General features: G+C 38.6%; 1 protein-coding gene and 1 non-coding gene across 21 annotated transcripts in view; one reads left to right on the top strand and one right to left on the bottom strand.

Moving 5' to 3' along the window:
- The window catches only part of NEK11 (NIMA related kinase 11), a 334192-nt gene that overhangs the window by 71360 nt on the left and 250176 nt on the right, over positions 1-12656 (top strand). The window lies entirely within an intron of this gene.
- On the bottom strand, positions 2338-2444 carry LOC116462196 (U6 spliceosomal RNA). Its single transcript, XR_004246285.1, has one exon. It is a non-coding gene; the product is annotated as a U6 spliceosomal RNA (small nuclear RNA).

The raw sequence follows: 12656 nt of genomic DNA, 5'->3' as shown, positions 1-12656 counted from the left end.
GTTATTTTAGCAATAAAAGTCAGTATTAAATATTTCTCAAGGACAAATATTACAGATATTGTAATAAGAATTTCTTAGACCAACGCATTATGTTTCATCAAAAACATTAGCTTTTTACTTTAAAGACAACTTAGAGAAAGAAGGTAATGCTTTTCATATTGCTGAGTTAAAATCAGACTAAAAACTGTATTTCTTTGTTGTGTCAAATCATAATTTGTTGTGTCTAAATCTTTGAGTGACTTGTCTATTATAATTAAATCCTTAGAAAAAATCAGAGGTTTTTTGTTTGTTTATTTTTTGTGTTTTTTGAGATTGGGGTTTCATTCTGTCACCAAGCTGGAGTGCAGTGGTGCAACCATAGCTCACTGCAGCCTCAATCTCCTGGACTCAAATGCTCTTCCCACTCCAGGCTCGCAAGCAGCTGAGAATATAGGCATGACACCAGGCCGGGCTAATTTTAAAATTGTTTTTTAGAAATGGGATCTTGCTGTGTTGCCCAGGCTGGTTTCAAGCTCCTGGCATTAAGTGATCATCCTACCTCAGCCACCTGAGTTACTGGGATTACAGATGTGAGTGATTGCATCTGGCTGTGTTTATTGAAGAACACAGTAAATGCAAAACAAATAGTTTTTCTTGAGGATAAACATGTAAAATGGAAATAGGAAGAATAACTTGAGGAGCACAAGACACAGATCTTGGATTAATTTAATCTTTCAGTGTTCTCTCTTCCTGTTGATTTCACATAGCCCTTGCTTAATGCTAACAACAGGTATCTTTCTTCTTTTTAAAGTTCTACTCAAAAGGCAGTGGGGAGTTTGGCTATTTCCTTTGGACATTTCACTTTGAGGCCTGTTATTGAAGGCCCTTTTCTGATTTTTCCTTCAAGAGTCTAAATATATATTTATTTAATTACAGGAAATCAGGCACTTAATATCAATGCAGGAAACAGACACACAACTTTTACCCACCTCTGTTGTTCTGCATCTCTCCTTCCACTTGAAAGATTGTAAGCAGGTGATTGTCAGACCAACAATAAATGTCAATCAGAGAGCATGCATCCATATGGCAAGGTAACCCAGAAAACATAATTATTCTCATTCACAAAAAATAAAGAAGTTGATACAAAATGTATAGAATTTAATATTTCTTTAACACAGTTTAAAAATGACAATAGGATGTGAAAAGCAGCATTGCAGTTTGGGGATAAATTCCTGAAAGGAATGCTATTTTAATGCACAAATGTCTCCAAATTTTAGTATTATAACCGTTAAAAACTTTAAATAAGTTAAATTTACCAAAGTTTATTTAAGCACACACACAAAAAATTTCTTGAATTGGGCAAACTTCAGAAATTGAAGAAGTTCGGACAGCTCCTTCTGCCCAGCAACCTGAGCAATGAGCTTTTATAGGATGGACACAAAAGCAAAGTAGAGAAATCATTTGATTAGCTATAGCTAGGTATTTGCCTTATTTGGGCATGGTGTGATGATTTGGCTGCCTGTGATTGGCTGAAAGTCAGCTATTTGTTCTATGTATTGGTTTGTTTACATAGTACATTAGGGTGAGTTTTGCTGCACAGGAATGCAAGGTATGGAGGCAGCTTCAGGCCAAATTTAAGTTAATTTAACAATTTCTCCCTTTTAGTCAGTCTCTCAAAATTGGGCATTGATGCCACTCTGTCACTATCGTCATGGACTTGTTTGGTTTTGGTATGAAATAATTCATGGCATCAGGCTAGTTGAATGATTCCTTATGTTCTCTTTGTGTTTTTGTTATTTTAACAGTAGTGAGACCATTTGATGTACAACAGATGACTGTATATGAGCATTTAAGACACATGAGAGGATATAGCACACCAGGGAGACTATTGTGATGGTTATCAGGAGGAGAATACTAAGAGAGTGAAGTGTATTCTTTAACAGAGGCCACCATGAACCAAAACAATTATAATAAAATCAATCAAAAAAATGAGCCACAAGAGGAATCTACTGGTTTTAACCAAGTAGCTTGTTTGTTTACTTTTTAAAACTGAGTTTCTACCATATCAGACATATTTATGAAAGGGCAGCATGAGATGTTAGCCATTGCATACATATTCCCATATTCATCGAGTAGTCCAAAACAGTCTAAAACAATGTTATCAAGAGAATTTATAAAGGATTCTGGGCAACGATAGCCTTTGCAATAGAATCAGCTATAGTAGCTAATATTTGAGATAGATTTCTAATGATAACTCTGTATACATTTATGCCAAGCCAAAGAAGAACCATTCTACAAAAGATGCCCATTTAGAGCCATTTAAGCCTGCCAGAAAATTCCTCTGTATTATTTTTATTTTTAAATATGGAACGCTTCATGAATTTCCGTGTCATCCTTGCACAGAGGCCATTCTAACCTCCTCTGTATCGTTCCAATTTTAGTATATGTGCTGCCAAAGCAAGCACAATTTCTCGTTAATCCATGGGACAAATTAAGAGATACAGAACAATGTTCAGTTTCCAGTTGCTTATGAAGTGACAGTGGTACTGTTAGAATCTCTAATCCACATTGGTCCCTTATTTTCCACTTGAGATAAGGAGTTGCCCACACATATGGTTGATCATTAAATCCTCCACAGATAAAAATATATCCTGGAGGGGCACAAGAGATAGTTCCTTGTGTGATACGTTGTGTTTTAGAAATCACCAGTTGGGAACCACTGGTAATATTTATCCAAGGGTCCATTATTGAATCATTGTATGGTAGATTACTTCTTACAATGAAGGGATTAGGGTTATAAAGTTGTCTACAAACTGTCAACTTATCTTTCTTTTGGTTTTCTTAGTTTCTGGCATAATTTAGCTGCAAAACCCTCAATATAGGTTTTTCCTACTATTAGATTTAAACACAAGTCTGAATATATGAATCTAGAAACCTAATCCTGTGGAAAGAACCAGATGTGCAATTTTTTTTTTTTTTTTGAGACAGAGTCTCGCTCTGTTGGCCAGGCTGGAGTGCAGTGACATGATCTCAGCTCACTGCAACCTCCGCCTCCTCAGCTCAAGCAATTCTCCTGCCTCAGCCTCCTGAGTAGCTGGGATTACAGGCATGTGCCACCACGCCTGGCTAATTTTTGTATTTTTAGTAGAGATGGGGTTTCACCATGTTGGCCAGGCTGGTCTCAAACTCCTGACCTCAGGTAATCCACCCGCCTCTGCCTCCCAAAGTGCTGGGATTACAGGCATTGAGCCACTGCGCTTAGCCCAGATGTGCAATTTGAACAAATAGTCACACTTGGAATATTAGTGAAATTTGTTACATGGTGAACTAGAATATCTCTAAGATCATATAGGGATTCAGGTTTAACATGACATAGTCAACATTCAGTCTAGTTCCCTGCAAAAGCTATCAATTATGAAATCTTAATTATCACATTATCTTGCTGTATATAAACAGAAAAGAAAACAAAGAGGAAAGGGAACAAAGATTTCATAGTGACAGAGGAGAACAGTCTTGACCTGTGATCTTGGGAAAGCTGTCCACATCTAGGATGCCATTTTCTTCTGGAGAAAAGCTTCCCTAGTCGGCTTTACCTTGAGATCTCCAGTGGATTTACTGTCCCAAGAGTCTGGAGGGGCTCTCTTGAGTTGAGATATAGGGATCCAAGGCTTGAGGCCCTGAAATTTTGCAGTAGTGTGGGTTGTGGGAAGAACTTGGTATGGTCTTTTTCAGTGAGGCTCAAGGGCAGTCTTTCTCTGGTGTTGCTTCCAAAAGACCCATTCAGTGGGTTCTAGATCATGAAAGATCTAGTTGTCATCAACTGGTGGGTCGCAAAGGGTTTCTTTTAACTGGTAAAAATATACTTTAGCATAATGCATTAAAATCTTTCAATATTAAGTCATGTCGGGACTTATAAAAGTGTGAGATTCATGAGCTTCTATTATTAGGGCCATACACCTTCCGGTAACTATTTCATAAGGGGTCAGTCTGTGTTTTCCAAGGGGTTGTATCTGACTGCCATCAATCAGTAATACCTTTGAACAAGGTAATACAGTCAATTCAGTTAGCTTTGCCTAATACTATTGTGTTTGTAATAACTTATTTAACTGCTTTATAACTTGTCCAGTGAAATGAGCACCTCTACCACTGGAGATTTCTCCAAGAATATTCCATAAAGCAAACACATTTCATGATAACCTTTTAGCTACTGTTATATCAGCAACCTTCCTGCATGACGGGAAAGCTTCTGTATATCCAGAAAATATTCATTGAAGGTAGGAATTGAGTGATGTCCATCTGTAAGTATTCAAATGATCCAGCAGGTGCTGGAAATGTATCATCTGAGTGTTTTATTGTCTTGTCAAAATGATGGGTTTGACAAACCAGACAGTGGTTATAAACCATTTTAGGAATTTTAGAACAGACAGCCTGCCAGTATTTTTTAAAATAATTGGGATTATTTTCTCTCTCCTATGATGAGTTAAGGAGTACAGAGCTTTTAATAATTAAAGCTTTAAGGACTCAGGAAGGACCAAGCAACTGTCCAAGCCCTCCATTAGCCCCCACTTAACATTGAATTTACATCCTTTTAAATACCAGTTGATTTCTCCAATTCAGGCACAAAGCATTGTTTATGAAATAGTTCATCATAGGTAATTTGACTTGGATCAATCTTATGGAGCTCATTCAAATTGTATATCTTAACAATTTCAGTACTGGCTGACTTACTATGAAAACCTGCCAAAGCATTTCCTTAGCAACCAATTAATTCGTGTTCTGCTTGATGTGGGGTTAGTGGTTTTATGAACCAATCAATTTATTCATTAGAGTTCTAGAAATTCTTATCTAATCTAACTGTGTGAACCTAAGGTTATCAGAAACCTATGTTGTCAGAGTTCTTTCCATGAATCCCCTCAAAGATGAAAAATTTAGGTTTATAGTTGTTTTCAGTAACTTTCAGGAAAATACCAAAGTAAAACAATCAACTGTCTGTGGATGGCAAGACTTTAAATGATAATGGTTAAATGTCTGATGAAAATTAATTATAATGCAATTGACAAGAAAATTTTGTTTCCTTTTCTGTATATACAATATTTTAAAATAATTAAAATTATGAGTGATAGTTATATGTCAAGACCATCAAGTTTCTGGGAATTTCATATAATTTCTGGAAAACATATTAATAACATGCCCATGCAATACAACTTAAAGATGGTTCAGCAACACTTATTATTTGACAATGCTTCCCATGTAATTTAACACATCAAATAAGCCTAATTAGTTTAACATCTCTCTTTTTTATAAGAAGAGAGGAAAAAATTCCTTTGAGAAATTCCAGAGGTCAGTTTGGAAACTTCCAAAGTTGGTTTGAGGTCAAAAGGCCTTAATTTAATGCTTGATTTTGAGAAGTGGTTAAAAAATGTCAAAGGGTTTAAAATACTTAATTAAAATAGGCTCATAGGTCACTGGCAACAATAGTCATTTAAGCGGAGTGATAATTAAAATACTTCAAATAAAGTTACATAATTATAGAAAAACCTTAGCTTTTTAAATAGAGAGAACTGTTTTCTTGAGTGATCAAAAGACTAATAAAGAGCACATGAAGCACAGGAAATTGTCTTTTTTAAAAAATTGACATATTTTTGTTACAGAGGGTACATCTGTAGGTTTGTTACATGGGTATATTGCACCCAGGTAGTGAACATAGTACCCAATAGGTAGTTTTTCAACTCACATCCCCCTTCCTCCCTCCCCTATCTAGTAGTTGGCAGTGTCTATTGTTCCTCTGTTTATATCCATGTGTGCTCAGTGTTTAGCTCCCACTTATAACATGTGATATTTGGTTTTCTGTTCCTGTATTGGTTTGCTTAGGATTATGGCCTCCAGCTTCATCCATGTTGCTGTAGAGGACATGATTTCATTCCATTTTTATGGCTGTGGAGTATTCCATGGTGTATATGTATCATATTTTCTTTATCCAATCAGTGATTGGTGGGCACCTAAGCTGATTCCATGTCTTTGCTGTTGTGAATAGTGTGGTGATGAACATTATGCATGCATATGTCTTTTTGGTAGAATGGTCTATTTTCCTTTGGGTATATTCACAGTAATGAGATTGCTGGGTTGAATAATAGCTCTGTTTTGAGTTCTTTGAGGAATCTCCAAACTGCTTTCCACAGTGGCTGAACTAATTTACATTCCCATCAACACTGGGTAAGCATTCACTTTTCTCCACAGCCTTGCCATTATCTGTTGTTTTTTGACTTTTTAAAAATGGCCATTCTGACTGGTATGAGATGGTAACTCATTATGGTTTTGATTTGCATTTCTCTGATGATTAGTGATGATAAGCATTTTTTCATGTTTCTTGGCCACTTGTATATCTTCTTTTGAGGAGTGCCTGTTCATGTCCTTTGCCCATTTTTTTTTTTTTTTTTTAGACGGAGTCTCACTCTGTTGCCCAGGCTGGAGTGTAGTGGCGCAATCTCTGCTCACTGCAACCTCCGCCTCCTGGGTTCAAGCGATTTTCCTGCCTCAGCCTCCTGAGTAGCTGGGATTACAGATGCGCACCACCACACCCGGCTAATTTTTGTATTTTTCATAGAGACGGGGTTTCACCGTGTTGGTCAGGCTGTTCTCTTAACTCCTGACCTTTGCCTACTTTTAAATGTTTTTGTTTTTTTTTCTTCCTCGTTGATTTAACTTCCTTATAGATTCTGGATATTAAACCTTTGTTGGATGCATCATTAGTCAATATTTTATTCCATTCTGTATTACTCTGTTGATAGTTTTTGGCTGTGCAGATGCTCTTTCGTTTAATTAGGTCCCACTTGTTTTGTTTTAGTTGCAACTGCTTTTGAGAACTTAGCCAGAAATTCTTTGCCAAGACCAATGTGAAGAAGGGCATTTCTTAGGTTTCTTCTAGAATTTTTATAGTTTGATGATTTACATTAAAATCTTTGATCAATCTTGAGTTAATTTTTGTATGTGGTATAAGGTAAGGGTCCAGTTTCAGTCTTCTGCTTATGGCCAGCCAGTTATCCCAGGACCATTTATTGAAAAGGGATCCTTTCTCCATTCCTTGTTTTTGTTGGCCTAGTCAGAGATCAGATGGTTGCGTGTGGCTTTATTTCTGAGTTTTCTATTCTCTTCTACTGGTTTATGTGTCTGTTTTTGTACTAGTATCATGCTTTTTGTTTACGATAGCCTTATAATACAGTTTGAAGTCAGGTAGTGTGATGCCTCCAGCTTTGTTCTTTTCCTTAGGATTGCCTTGGCTATTCAGGCTCTTTTTTGGTTCCATGTGAATGTTAGTTTTTTCTAATTCTGTGAAGAATGATGTTGGTAGTTTGATAGGAATAGTGTTGAATCTGTAGATTGCTTAGGGCAGTATGGCTATTTTAACAATATTGATTCTTCCAATCCATAAGTATGGAATGTTTTTTCCATTTATTAGCGTTGTCACTGATTTCTTTCAGCAATGTTTTATATTTCTCCTTGCAGAGATCTTTCACCTCTATGGTTAGCTGTATTCCTGGGCACTTCATTTTCTTTGTGGCTATTTTAAATGGGATTGTGTTCTTGATTTGACTCTCAGCCTGGACGTTATTGGTTTATAGAAATGCTACTGATTTTTGTACATTGATTTTGTATCCTGAAACCTTACTAAAATTGTTTATCAGTTCTAATAGTCTTCTGGTGGAGTCTTTAGGTTGTTTTAGGAATAGAATCATATTGTCAGCAAAGAGAGATAGCTGACTTCGTTTTGGATGCCTTTTATTTCTTTCTCTTGCCCAGTTGCTCTGGCTAGGACTTCCAGTAGTATGTTGAATAGGAGTGGTAAGAGTGGGCACCCTCATCTTGTTCCAGTTCTCAAAGAGAATGGTTCCAGTTTTTGCCATTCGGTATGATGTTGGCTGAGAATTCTTCATAGATGGCTCTTATTATTTTGAGGTGTGTTCCTTTAATGCCTGGTCTGTTGAGGGTTTTTATCATGGATATTGGATTTTCTTTTTCTGCATTTATTAAGATGATCATATGGTTTTTGCTTTTAATTTTGTTTATGTGGTGGGTGAATCACATTTATTGATTTGTGTATGTTGAGCCAAACTTGCATCCCAAAAATAAAGCCTACTTGGGCCGGGCACGATGGCTCCTGCCTGTAATCCCAGCACTTTGGGAGGTGGAGGCAGGCGGATCACGAGGTCAGGAGTTGGAGACTAGTCTGGCCAAATGGTGAAATCCCATCTCTACTAAAAATATAAAGAATTAGCTGGTGGCTACTCAGGAGGCTGAGGCAGGATAATCGCGTGAACCTGGGAGGCCAAGGTTGCAATGAGCTGAGATCGTGCCATTGCACTCCAGCACGAGTGACACTGCAAGACTCTGTCTCCAAATAAATAAATAAATAAATAAATAAAGCCTACTTGATTTTGGCATATTAACTTTTTGCTGTGCTACTGGATTCAGTTTGCTATATTTTATTGAGGATTTTTGCATCTATGTTCATCATGGATAGTGGCCTGAAGTTCTCCTTTTTCGTTGTATCTTTGCCAGATTTTGGTATTAGGCAGTTGCTGGCTTCATGGAGTGAATTAGGGAGGAGCCCCTCCTCCTCGATTTTTTTGGAATAGTTTTAGTAGGATTGGTACTAGTTCTTTTTGTACAACTGGTAGAATTCAGCTGTGAATCCATCTGGTGCAGGACTTTTTTGGTTGGTAGGTTTTATTATTATTATTATTGCAGAGCTCAGTATTAGTCTATTCAGAGTTTTAATCTCTTCCTGATTCAGTCTTGGGAGATTGTGTGTTTCCAGGAATTTGTTTGTTTCCTCTAGATTTTCTATTTTGTGTGTGTAAGTTGGTTGTAGTATTCTCTGAGGATCTTTCGTATTTCTATGGGATTGGTTGTAATATCATCTTTGTCATTTCTGATTATGCTTATTTGGATCTCTTTTTTGTTGTTAATCTAGCTAGAGGTCTACCAATCTTGTTTATTTTTTATAGGAACCAACTCTTGGTGTCATTGACCTTTTGTATAGATTTTTGCATCTGAGTTTCATTCAGTTCTTCTTTAATTTTAGTTATTTATTTTCTTCTGCTAGCTTTAGGGTTGGTTTGTTCTTTTTCCCTAGTTCCTTTAGGTCCAAAGTTAAATAGTTAATCTGAGCTCTTTCTAACTTCTTGATGAAGGTATTTAGTACTACAAACTTTCCTCTTAACATGTTCAGCTACACCCTGGATATTTTGGTATGTTGTGTCTCTATTTTCATTAATTTCAAAGAATTGTTTGATTTCTGGCTTAATTTTGTTGTTAACCCAGAAGTTATTCAGGAGCAAGTTGTTTAATTTCCATGTAACTGTGTAGTTTTGAGAGGTCTTCTTGATATTGATTTATATTTTTATGCACTGTGATCTGAGAATATGCTTGGTATGATTTCAAGTTTTTGAATTTATTGAGACTTGCTTTATGGCTGAGCATGTGTTCGATCTTAGAATATGTTCCATGTGGAGAAGAGAAGCATATATATTCTGTGGTTGTTGGTTGCAGTGTTCTATAAATGTTTATTATGTCCAGCTGGTGAAGTGTTAAGTCCATAGTTTCTTTGTTAGTTTTCTGCCTTGATGGTATGTCTAATGCTGTCAGTGGGGTGCTGAAGCCTCACTGTATTATTATGTGGTTGTCTAAGTCTTTTCATGGGCCGAGAAGAACTTGTTTTATGAATCTGGCTACTATAGTACTGGGTGCATATATGTTTGGTATAGTTAAGCCTTCTTGTTCAATTAAACCTTTATCATTATGTAATGTCCTTCTGTATTCTCCTGAATTTTTGTTAGTTTAAAATCTGGGTTATTTTATATGGGAATAGTGACTCTTGCTCTTTTTTGTTTTTTGTTTGAATAGTGAATCTTTCTCCATTCTCCATCCCTTTACTTTGAGCCCGTGTGTACCATTACATGTTAGATGGGTGTTAGCTTGCCACTCTATGGCTTTTATGTGGGATGTTTAGCTCATTTACATTCAGGGTTATTATTATTATTCTTTTTTTTTTTTGAGACGGAGTCTCGCTCTGTCGCCCAGGCTGGAGTGCAGTGGCATGATCTCGGCTCACTGCAAACTCCACCTCCAGGGTTCACACCATACTCCTGCCTTAGCCTGCCGAGTAGCTGGGACCACAGGCACCCACCACCACGCCTGGCTATTTTTTTGTATTTTTAGTAGAGACGGGGTTTCACCGTGTTATCGAGGATGGTCTCGATCTGCTGACCTCGTGATCTGCCCGCCTCGGCCTCCCAAAGTGCTGGGATTACAGGTGTGAGCCACTGCACCTGGCAAGGTTATTATTAATATGTGAGATATTGATCCTGTCATCATGTTGTTAGCCGGTTGTTATGTAGAGTTGCGATTGCTTTGTAGTCCCTGTGGGCTATGTGCCTATGTGTGTTTTTGTGGTAGCAGGTGCCATTCTTTCAATTCCATGTTCAGCACTCCCTTAAGGACCACTTGTGAAGCTGGTCTAGTTAAAATGAATTCCCTCAGCATTTGCTTTTCTGAGAAGGGTTTTATTTCTCCTTCACTTATGAATCTTTGATGGGATATGAAATTCTTGGTTGAAATTTCTTTTATTTAAGAATGCTGAAAATAGTACCCCAATCTCTTCTGGCTTGTAAGGTTTCTGCTGAGAAGTTTGCTGCTAGCCTGATGGGTTTCCCTCTGTGCATGAATTGACTTTTCTGTCTTCCTTTAAGATTTTTTTTTTACCTTGACTTTGGTGAATCTGATTACTATGTGCCTTGGGGATGGTTGACTTATATGGTGTCTAACCAAGGTTCTCTGTATTTATTCGTTTTGCAGGTCATCCTCTCTAGCGACCTTAGGGAAATTTTCATGGACTGTATCCTCAAATATATTTTCTGAGTTGTTTATTCTCTCTCTCTCTCTCTCTCTCAGGAATACCATTGAGTCATAGATTTGGTCTCTTTATATAATCCTGTATTTCTCAGAAGTTTTATTCATTTTTAAAAATTATTTTTCTTTATTTTTGTCCAACTGAGTTGATTTGAAGAACTGGTCTTTGAGCTCTGAGATTCTTTCCTCAGCTTCAATCCTTCTGTTAATACTTTTGATTATATTATGAAATTCTTGTAGTGAATTTTTCAGCTCTAGAAGCTCAATTTGGTTTTTTCTTAAATGGCTACTTCATCTTTCAGCTCTTAGATCATTTTACTAGATTCCTTGGAATCCTTGGGTTGGGTTTCAACTTTCTCCTGAATCTCCATCAGATTCCTTGTCATCCAGAGTCCACATTCTATGTCTGTCATTTCAGTCATTTTTGATTGGTTAAAAACCATTGCTGGGGAGCTAGTGGACTTGTTTGGAGGTAAGGGTACACTCTGGCTTTTTGCATTGCCAGAACTCTTGAGTTGGTTCTTTCTCATCTGAGAAGGTTGGTGTTCCTTTAATTGTGGTGTAAATTGAGTACAGTTAGTTGGCTTCGTTTCTGGATGTTTTCAGAGGGCCAGTGCTCTATGCAGATTCTTTATTTGTGGCTGAATTCTTACCCTTGGTCTTATAGGGGGTTATATTAGCAAAGCATTTTTGTTGTTGTAGTTTGGGCTGCAATCCAGTAGATGAAGCTTAAGCATATTTGCTGGTAGAGGCTCTTACTCTGCTGCATGGCTCCTTTGTATTTCCTGCCACTTGCAAGCTTGCTCTGTGGTGCAGTGGCAAGAGAGGTGACACCTTCACCGAGTTTACTCCTGGGCCTTGGGGGAGCTCCTTCCAATCACTGGCACTGTACCTGCATTTCTTTTGTTAGGTGTTTGGGCTGCAGGGTTCCCTCTGTCAGAGGCTGAAGTAGGGAGATAGACCATACCTTTTCAGTCTGGCTCTGTGGAGAAAGCCATGCCTATTCCTGCTGCAGCCCATGAACCCATGTGACTCAACCCTCTTAGTGCTCTGAGAGTGTGGGCTCCATTCCCACTCGAGTGCCTTAGTATTCCTAGGCTATGCACTGCAGCCCTGGGGAGAGATCAGGCTTTTTGTCCCTTCCCCACCTTGGGGGCAGCAGGGGTGGGGCTGCAGTGGCAGCATTGGCATACAGCCAGCCAATTACCTCAGGGGGTGCCACCCCAAAGAAATGCATAGCCATGGCTAATTTGAGTGATCAGCTAGGGATGGGGCAGCTGTGCTGTGGGCCCAAGCTTGGGAGTAGGTGGCGGGGGGGGGCTCTGCCTAGGGAAGACCAAAGAAGATAGTTTGGCCTCTTCTCCATAGGATGGCTGTGGTGTGCTGTAGGCCTGCAACAACGATCAGGCTGTTTGTTCCCTTTCTAACCTGGGTGTTGGGGGTGATGGGTGGCTACTATGGTGGTGGCAATGACAGAGGGCCTGTCAGTTGTCTCTGGAAGCTCCACCCCAGAGAAATGCAGAACCACCACTAACTGATCAGGTGGGAGTGGCGCAGCTGCTCTGGGGGCCTAAGCTGGAAGGCCCTGCCCAATCAGGAGCAGCAAGTTCAGAGATCTGCATGGAAAACAGTCTGGCCACCTTACTGTATGGCAGCTGTGGCATGCTGGAGGCCAATGACAGTTCTTAGATTCTTTACTCTCTCCCCAGCCTGAGGAGGCCAGCAGGGGCAGGGGCTGTAGCAGTGGCAATTGCAGCAGGCTTGTTAGT

The sequence above is a fragment of the Hylobates moloch genome, unplaced genomic scaffold (assembly GCF_009828535.3).
Source record: "Hylobates moloch isolate HMO894 unplaced genomic scaffold, HMol_V3 SCAFFOLD_22, whole genome shotgun sequence".
Lineage (NCBI taxonomy): Eukaryota > Metazoa > Chordata > Mammalia > Primates > Hylobatidae > Hylobates > Hylobates moloch.
The sequence above is the reverse complement of the archived record's forward strand: the minus strand, read 5'-3'. Positions and strand labels throughout refer to the sequence as shown.